This window comes from Triticum dicoccoides, chromosome 4A (assembly GCF_002162155.2).
Source record: "Triticum dicoccoides isolate Atlit2015 ecotype Zavitan chromosome 4A, WEW_v2.0, whole genome shotgun sequence".
Lineage (NCBI taxonomy): Eukaryota > Viridiplantae > Streptophyta > Magnoliopsida > Poales > Poaceae > Triticum > Triticum dicoccoides.
The window spans coordinates 346,830,820-346,840,885 of record NC_041386.1 but is presented as its reverse complement, the minus strand read 5'-3'; the positions used below and the strand labels follow the sequence as shown (position 1 = coordinate 346,840,885).

The 10,066-nt window shown below is 49.4% G+C and overlaps 1 long non-coding RNA gene across 1 annotated transcript; it reads left to right on the top strand.

Annotated features, from left to right (window-relative positions):
• The first annotated feature begins 1,280 nt into the window (after nucleotides 1-1,280).
• LOC119288900 lies at nucleotides 1,281-3,245 on the top strand. The gene is made up of 3 exons (XR_005141339.1): nucleotides 1,281-2,222; nucleotides 2,316-2,397; nucleotides 2,506-3,245. It is a non-coding gene; the product is annotated as an uncharacterized LOC119288900 (long non-coding RNA).
• The last annotated feature ends 6,821 nt before the right edge of the window (nucleotides 3,246-10,066 follow it).

The following is a 10,066-nucleotide window of genomic DNA, read 5'->3' as shown; positions in this document are numbered from 1 at the left end:
ACAGTGCCCCGCCGGACGGAGATCTCCACTGGTACGGTGCACTGTGGCCTTGCCATCCCATAAAAGGGGAGGGAGTGGGCTTTATTGTTGCCACTCCCCGTCCCATCCCCCCTTACGTGGGCATGGGCTTTGTTGGTGTCGTGGGCCGACTCCCCGTGGTCAGCTTCTCTGGGAGCCGCCAGGCAGGAGTCGGCCCGTCTTGACCTCGCCTCTAGTACTCGGCCGCATGCGGGGTAGTCAGCTGCTCCTTTAGCCGGCTTCTGGAAGGCGGCTCTCCATCCTGGTGTCCTGAGGGGCGCAGTCAGCCCCGATGTCTTGAAAAGTTCTGGGCCTCGGGTTAGACTACCCGTGGCCCATTACTCCGACACCAAACTTCCTCAGTGATTTTTCAAAGTTCCTGTCTGAGGGAAACTTTTGTGAAGGAAGTACTAGCTAGGGTTATCCAAATGAGTTGAAATTTTGCACACTCCTTCATGTCCTCATATTATCTCACTCCTCCAAATTTCAGCTCCATCCCTTGATCTATGTGAGCATCACATCAAATCTTTGATTCTGTCAATATTTTCAGGTTGTGAAGCAAGTATATTTTATATTGCTTCATTTTGCCTGAACATTTACCAGGGCATTCTACTACCCAAATAACTTCTCTCCACCAAATTTGGCACCAGCTCACCTAGCCAATATTTCTCTAGAATTGTTGCAAGTTTCTGGTCAGCAAGGATGTTTGTGAAGCAAGTACCATTTTGGTGAATCAAATTGGTACAAATTTTTTTACAGCATCTTTATATAATCAAATCATCACGCCTTGCCAAATTTGAGCTCAAGTTGATGCTTCATGTGAGTGCATAATCATGCTCAAGTTTCTGAACCATTTTGATCAGTTGCAAAGCAACTATATCAACCATTGGTCCAAATCACCTAAAATTTCACAGGACTAGAGTCCTTCCTATCCTAAACCTCCCAGACAGCTTATTTAGCCCCTAGCATTTGTCTGTTGATCACTGCATCATAGTTCAGATTGATGTAGTACACTTCAGAGCTTACTTATCATTTACCCGCTTCACTTTTAACCGAGCTACCACCGCGGTTGTAACCGACCCGGGAAGGACTTACCACTAAACAACGTTTGCCAACCCTTGGCACTTTCTCCTCTCCATCTCACGCGGTGACCACCGCGTTGGCACGCTCTGACCGCACCCAGGACGTCTTCTTGCTCGGGCCCCTCCTCTGCTCGGCGTCCCAGCAAGCACGGGCCTATCCAGCGTGTTCCCCGCGTCGTCGTCGTCCTCCTGGAGCCACTTCCCCCTCTGTCAGCCCCTTCGTCAGCGCTTGTCGCCGCGCCCCCATGGGCGCACTGTGGCCGACCGAGCTTTAATGGCGTTCAGCGTCTTCCTCCTCTGCGGCCTCGGCCCGTCTTGCCCTGTGCCTCACTGTCACTCGTCCGCTCCTCCCTCGTCGCGTTCCCGCGCCTCCCCGTGATCGCTGGCCTCGCCAGAGCATGGCCGGACACGAGCGCCGGCACCCGAGCCACGGCCACGCGTCCACGTCCTCCCCTCCTCGCCCCGCCTATCTATAGCCCTCTGCGCCCCTCCCGAGCACACCACTCGCCTCCACTCACTCCTTTGGTCCTGCCCAGCCTCTCCAACGAGCTCTAGGAGCTCCTGAGCCCTCCTATGGCCGCCATGGCCGCCAATGGTGCCCACCTAAATTGGCGGCAACCAAGCCCTCCCTCTCTTATTGGCCATCACCAGAGCCCTACACCACCACTCCAGATCGACCCCGCGCCTCCACCCATCTTCCCCACGACCCTAGCGCCGAGTCCATCTTCACCGTGGCCGCCGTCCGCTGTGGCCAGTACCTCGCGCAACCCCAAGCTCCTTGGCGGCCGTGTCCTGCCTGTATGGATCCGCCTCATCGCGCTGATCACGCCGGTAGGTCGCACGCCGCGGGAGGTGACCGGAATCACCGGGAATCCGCGTCGGGCCGCCGGCCTCGTCTCTGCATCGCGGGCAAGCGGGAGGAGGAAGAAGGAGCCGGGCCAGGCGGGGCCCATCTTCACGCGGCCCCACTGTCGGCGGGTAGGCGTTGATCCGATCTGCCCACATGGATAAGTGACGGGTCCTACCCTGCGGGACCCGCAGGTCAGCGACCCCACGCCTGGCCTCGCCACTGTCCACGTGGTTAAGTGGAAGCGTACTTCATAAAGTACGTTTTCCCGCGAAGTAAGCGTATTTCCCCTCTGCTTTATTCCAGAATGCGCTTTCTCGGTTCTGAAGGCGTATTTCCTAAAATGTGTTTTCTGTTTTCTCACTCAGGGGCCTGTTTGTAGGAATCTTTTCACAGATAGGTCCCTGGCAGAAAAAACCTTATATCTTTTCAACCGTAGCTCCAAATCAGGTGATTCCAATGCCCACATCTTCATTTCATCGAACCTGTTCTGTTGGTTTCACTTTCACTATGGTTTGACACAGTGGAAATGACCTTTTTGCCCTTGCACGTAAACAGCCCCTCCGAGAGAAAGTTGTTTCCGGCAAATCTTTCCGCGGCTTCACCGCACATCTCCCCGGTGTATTCTTCATCCCCAGGAAAGCCACACCCTCCATTTTCATGATTGCAATGCAGTGACATGGTTTATTCATTTGAACTTGTTTAAAATACTGCAGTAGCTATGTATGATTTGTTCATGGCATCTCTCGGAGTATTGTTGTGATCTTGATGTTGCCATGATATTGCTTGGAGTTCTAGTACTTATATTTTGATGATTATATGAATGACATGTTGCCTTTGGATTCTTAGGGGCGATTATGATTATGTTCATGATGGTATTAGGCTTTGGAGTATTACTTTGGATGACATGTTGCCTTTGGATTCTTAATGGCTATTATGATTATGTTCATGATGGTATTATGCTTTGGAGTATTACTTTGGATGACATGTTGCCTTTGGATTCTTAGTGGCTAGTGTTAGTTTCATCATGATGCTAGTTGATCTTATGTTTTGGCGTATGATGCTGGAGATGATGCTTGCATGTGGGTCATAGTTGGATAGTTAGTTCTTGATATTTGAGTAGTAGTCTTATCGGTCTGGGATTCATCCTAATAGCAGTGCTAATATCCTTAGAGTATTTTGATATGACAATATTAAGCTTTGGATTATTAGTTGGATATTGCTATGACTTGGATTATAGTTTGATAGTTGTTATCGGAGTATCAGTTATCATAGTTATATTTTTGGGGATAAATTCCATCTTAAGTTGTTCAGGTGCCACCGAACCGGGTTTTCTCCAGTGCAACCACATTTGCCTTTATGGGAAGGCCCTAATGTGATGCTATTGCCGTGCCTCTCGCCGGTGCCTCCAACGAGGGAAGGTTATGGGTGCGTGCTATCCTGATCAGGTAGGCGGACATAACCTTGTGTGCCCGTTGTTGTTGTTATGTGCATGTGTCCCAGTTAGGGACGGTTTATTGTTTTGGCCACGACGGCGGTCGTTGTGTCTTTGGTAGACACGGGGCCACCCAGGACTAGCCCAGTGGGGAGTGAGTCAGAGTGGCCGGTGGAGTGTCATGGCAGTAGATCGGTTTTGTCGGAACGTCGTTGGTCCACCCGAATGGGAGTGCGAGGCCATGGGTTCCGTGGTGTGGGTAAAGTGTGCTACTTCCGCAGAGTGTGTTTATTTAATCTATCAATAGCCGCGTCCCCGGTCATGGGCAAGGGTTCGTACTAGGTCACACCGTTCGATCAACACTCACATGACGGAATGACTTATAGGTGAATTATATGTTGATATTTTAAGCAGTACAGATTGGCAGGATGTTGATGGTGATGTTGGAGACCAAGTGTTGGTCATGGTAGTGATCGCCGGAAGGATCACCGTTTGAGACCAAGTGTTGGCCAGGGTATTGATCGCAGGAAAGATCACCGTTTGAGACCAAGTGTTGGTCATGGTTGTGATCACCGGAAAGATCACTGTTTGGTTTTGATCACGAGGTGATCGAGATGGTATATTTCTTGGCCAGTTAGCCAAGAGAGAATGGTTATGGAGATCTGAGATGGTGATTTATTAGTATTGTATCAGTTTCATACCCATCTTAGTAGTTGCTTCATCATGGTAGTGGTTAATTCATTAACCTGTTAATGCTATGTTATTGTCTTGCCTTGATGTTTATGGTTGTTGTGAGCTTGCAAGTACATTCAATGTACTGACCTGACGTGTCATGCCAGATTGTAGGTGATGCCATGTTTGCTTGATTGCTTGTCAAGGTTGTCGTGCGTGCGAGCTAGATCATGTCCCAGCCAGAGTACCTGCGGAGTGGAGATTCACCACCTTCGTCGTTGTTCCGCTGCTACGAGTTGTTTCGCTGCTAGCATAGAGCAAGTGTAGTATCGCAGGCGTAGTGTCGCCGTGCTGATGTGCTTCTTTGTAACATCAGACCCTTGTATTATTATTCTTATAATAAGAGCTGATTTGTTCTATGTCAAGCAGTGTCGTATTCCAGAGACTTCTCCTCAATCTCTGGGCTGGACTACGGGGCGTTCCGGTTTCTCTGAGCCGGGGTGCCACAGTGCTTGGTATCAGAGTAGGTCTGGCTGTAGGACGCCCTAGTCAGCACGAGCGGTAGAGAACGGTAGTACAAAATTTGTCTTGTTTATTGCATTTGGTTGCTGCATTTGTTTGTTGCACAACATGCATATAGACTTAGTATTTGTTGCTAACGATTTATCTGGTGAGTGTAGATGGCATCGGTTCGGATCCACTACAGCTCAGCCCCTGCATTTCTCCAGTTTTCTTTTCTTGCTCGTTCCTCGGTGCTTGGCGTCATTTCTGTCCTAGTAGAGTGATGCCAAGTGATCCCGACATTGTTGCAAAAATGGTGCTCAGGTATCGTGCCGAATTCCTTCCTTCAGCCCCATTTTTGTTTCGGTGGTAGACATGCTTCTACCCCAGACCATCCTTTTTCTTGTCGTGTTGGCAACCCTTAATTGTCTTAGTCATCAAGAAAGGGCAATGCCAGCAGACTCAGTTTCCCCTCTATCCTTATTTCTTGGACGAGTACCGATATTTTCCGTCCACTTGATAATAATGTGGCACCGACATTTGTGTCCTGCTACATGGTTACCAAGTACGTCCTCGCCTCCGAGCTAGTCCAGGTTGCTACCTGGCTAAGCTAGCACTTGGTGTAGCGCTGTTTACACCAATTCTTCCACACATTTATTCGTCCTCGTGCACATCGTCACATCATGCTAGATCATAGAACCGGAGATCCCATGAGATTTGTGTGCTTAAGTAGGCATGCATATTGTGTGACTAGCAAGAATATGTGACATTGATTGTGTTGTGTCCTTTTGTTTACTTGAGTTTTCTTTTGCTTTTTTATTTTGGGCCCCGACGTTACATTATTTTTCCCCTATAAAGAGTTGCTCATCAACCGACACCGGATCCGAAGAATCAGCAAGGAGTTCAAATATTTGGAAACTCAGCTAAATAGAATAAAATTCTCAGCCGACTGCAGTGAAATGGGGAATATCTAATTTTGAGGATGATAATAAATTTTGCATTAGTGTGCAATCCACACAACAGTATTGATAAATCAAGTCCCCATCAATACCAAATCCTCACAATAGTAATGATCAAGTCAGCGGCAAGGCAAGTCAGGTACAAGATCAACGGTATATTTTCAGTCAAAGGTACGAATCATATACAAAATTTTGGCTCAGCGATGCATGATGCTTGAAATATGTTTTCATCTGAAATAAAGTCAGCATGTGATATGCTCAAGGAAGACAATCAAACAAATTTTCTCATGCCAATAATCAGCCACCGAATATTATGGGTGTGTGTGTCTGGATTTCAGTGTGCATATTAGTATGAAGCTTTGGGTGTGAGAAACTCAGTCTTTTCCCACACGCCATCGGAAGTAATTTATGATGCAAGGCTCCTCAATTTTCCTAAGCATGATATGTGAAAAATTTCCGGTCCAAGATACCCGGTCTTACACAGCAAGATACCTCACTAAAAGCTTCTGACAGACGGAAAATGAATCCTTCTCGACAAGCAACCCGAGGAGAAACTGCTCAAGTACGGAAACCCGGCTTATCCTGCACAATACTCATGTCAAGCTTCCTGTGTAAGCTATCGAGGCTTCTTCTGCATGCTACCCAGACAAAAGCTTCGAGCAAAAGCTAATGAGCCTTCCTCGGCAAGCTACATGAATGGCTTTTCTCTACAGTTCAAGGATCAGATTTGCAATAATTTTGTCAGAGGTACAATACAGTCAAAACATATGCCTACCGCAAGAATCAAGTGTTTGGTTGCATATGATTTTTATATATGGTGGGCATGCATCCCCAGTCTCATCAGTCATTCATACGAGATACGGCAAGGATCCAACAGGTATACCTAAGGAAAGTACGGATTCCACGGCCTCACGAGTCAGGCAAAGGAAAATGGGCAGAGATACATCTCATGTAATACAATGATCGACAAGATCTGAAGATGACAATGCAGAGTCCACAGTCTTTGAAAGATCGTGGATGTCGCCTAGAGGGGGGAGGATGAATAGGCGTGTTAAAATAATTACGGTTTAGGCTTGAACAAATGCGGAATAAACCTAGCGGTTAATTTGTCAAGCACAAAACCTACAACAACTAGGCTCACCTATGTGCACCAACAACTTATGCTAAGCAAGATAAACTACTAGGTGATAGCAAGATATATGACAAGAAACAATATGGCTATCACAAAGTAAAGTGCATAAGTAAAGAGCTCGTGTAAGAGATAACCGAGGCACGCGGAGACGACGATGTATCCCGAAGTTCACACCCTTGCGTATGCTAATCTCCGTTTGGAGCGGTGTGGAGGCACAAAGCTCCCCAAGAAGCCACTAGGGCCACCGTAATCTCCTCATGCCCTTGCACAATGGAAGATGTCGTGATTCCACTAAGGGACCTGTCGGTGTCAAAACCGGCGGATCTCGGGTAGGGGGTCCCGAACTGTGCGTCAAGGCCGGATGGTAACAGGAGACAAGGGACACGATGTTTTTACCCAGGTTCGGGCCCTCTCGATGGAGGTAATACCCTACTCCTGCTTGATTAATATTGATGATATGGGTAGTACAAGAGTAGATCTACCACGAGATCAAGGAGGCTAAACCCTAGAAGCTAGCCTATGGTATGATTGTTGTATATGGAGTTGATTGCCTACGGACTACAACCCTCCGGTTTATATAGACACCGGATAGGGTTAGGGTTACATAGAGTCGGTTACAATGGTAGGAGATCTTGAATATCCGCATCGCCAAGCTTGCCTTCCACGCCAAGGAAAGTCCCATCCGGACACGGGACGAAGTCTTCAACCTTGTATCTTCATAGTCCAGGAGTCCGGCTGAAGGTATAGTCTGGCTACCCGAACACCCCCTAATTCAGGACTCCCTCAGTAGCCCCTGAACCAGGCTTCAATGACGACGAGTCCGGCGCACAAATTGTCTTCGGCATTGCAAGGCGGGTTCCTCCTCCAAGTCCTTCATAGAAGATTGTAAACACCAAGAGTAGTGTCCGGCTCTGCAAAATAAGCTCCCACATATTGCCATAGAGAGAATAATAACACAAATGAAATCTGCTGACGTATTCCGCAGTGCGTCAACACACTACAGCCAAGTCCTTCACTCGAATCGTTTTCACTTTTCCACCTCAGCGTGTTTTGCGAGGCGGTTTCCTTGGCACGTCTTGTCAAAGCAGAGATCGTGTGCCCCCCTTTTACGGGATTCTCATCAATACGGACGTGGGTAACCCAATCGTGCCCGTTAGCATGTTTTCTCGATTAAAGGTGAGTCCCGAACGGTTACGGGGAGGGCTCCTGGTATTCAACCTCTTATAAAGAGACCAGGGCCTTACTCCTTTTCTCCAATCCTAAAACAAGTTCGCCCGTCGCCTCGAGTTCCAACACCCTAGGCTCCAGATTCCAGGTGCCTCAGAACTTCGACAATGTCCGGTTCCGACCTTCAAGGCCGATGGATGCCCTCCTCCGTCATGGAGGAGGATGTGCTAAAGTTGAGAGAGGCTAAGTTCTTGACCGCTGAAATTTCGCACAGGTTGCCTGCTCAAAGGCAGGCTATCCCCAGTCCCCAGCCCGATGAGAGCGTAGTGTTCGTGTCTCACTTCCTTCGGGGGTTAGGCTTCTCGATGGACCCCTTTGTGAGGGGACTGCTGTTTTATTACGGGCTGGAATTCCACGACTTAGCTCCGGAGTCCATCCTTCATATCTCCTTGTTTATCATTGTATGCGAAGCGTTCCTCTGTGTAACCCCTCACTTCGGATTATGGCTCAAGACTTTCAAAGTGGAGCCGAAGATGATCAAGGGATGGCACGCAGAGTGCGGAGGCGCTGTTATAAGCAAAAATGCTGATGCTCCATGGCCCGAGGGCTCTTTTCAAGAGGAGCTAGGCTTGTGGCAACGAGAGTGGTTTTATATCACCACTCCCCGGAGCACCAAGTGGGTGGCGCTTCCTGCCTTTCGCTCGGGTCCCCCACCACGGCTAGCGTCATGGGTTAACAGAGGGTTAGATTAGGGTTTGCCCAAAGACGTGCCCTTGTTACAGGGCCGCATTAAGGATCTCTTGGAAGGAGAGCTCAGCCTGGTCAAGGTGACGCAGGTCATGCTGATTCGCCGAATATTGCCCGAAAAACGTCGCTCCCTTCGCCTGTGGGAGTTTAATCCAGAGGGACCGCGAGCTCTCCAGAATTTCATGGGCGCAACGCCCGCGGAGATGTATAAACTGTTCTTCGGATCACAAGAGATGTGTCCGGATTTAACCGAGGACGCAGGCCTAAGCTGCAATCGCCCGGATACTCAAGTAAGCAACCTTGTGCCCGGACCTTCTATCCGTATAATTGTCATAAACTTGCCCCTAAAAGAGCCGTCCTTCTAAACAGGAGTGGATAGCGAAGGCAAAGCTGATCAGGTGTCCGGCTTCCCTTCCCGAAACCAGGCCGGATCCCGTGCTGGTCAGGATGCTGGAGATAATGCCTTTGGAGGGAAGCAAGGGGGAGGACAAGGAAACTATGGCCTCCTCGAAGGAGGCTGCTCCGAAGGGAGGAACCGACAATTCCTCTCCTAAGGGGAAGAAAAGAGCCGCCTCTGACGACCTGGAAACCATGGCCTCGAAGCGGGGGGAAAATCCTCATTAGAGGGTCCGACGCCGGGGAGTTCCTCGGCTGGACTACGCCCTCAAGGGGATCAGCCCTCCAGCGAGCCGTAAGTAGAGAAAGATTTTCCTTTTGAGGGATGAGGGAAATCCTTGATCTATATCTGAGAAGATTAACCGAATTTTTACCTTGTAGCTCGAACCTCAACCCTTCTCAGCAGAGCTCATCTCCGGGGGATCTCCTTCCAGAGATGATGGAGAGCGGGACGCCTCCCCCTGCCGTGCCGCCTAGCGAGGCAGGCGACCCTGAGGTGTCGTCGCGGAGGGTTTCTCTGAATCCGGTAGGGGCGGAAGATAGCTATGTGCTCCCCGAGGTTCTCCGCGTCCGGCCTTCGAAAGAGGTCGTGGGACAAGTCCGGCACCGTCTGGTGCTCGGCCGGAGGAGCTAAAGATTCTGCTGGGGCGAGCTTCTATCTCGGAGGAGCACCGTGCATTGATGGGCACGATGATTGAAAGGATCTCATTCGCAGAGAGTGGATTGCATGAGGCCGTCAAAAGTTTACTGACGGGTTTTGAGGTACATTAGATAATGTACACTTTTGTCAGTTGCGCATGAACAAGATGCGCCCTGTGTAGATAGTAGCCCCTGAGACTCTGCGCGTCATCAAGAAATGACAGCACGCGGAGGTGTTGGGTTTCGTAGTAATTTCAAAAAAATTCCTACGCACATGCAAGATCATGCTGATGCATAGCAACGAGAGGGGGAGAGTGTGATCTACGTACCCTTGTAGATTGACAACGGAAGCGCTAACTTGGTTGATGTAGTCGTACGTCTCCACGGCCCGACCGATCAAGCACCGAAACTACAGCACCTCCGAGTTTTAGCACACGTTCAGCTCGATGATGATCCCCGGACTCCGATCCA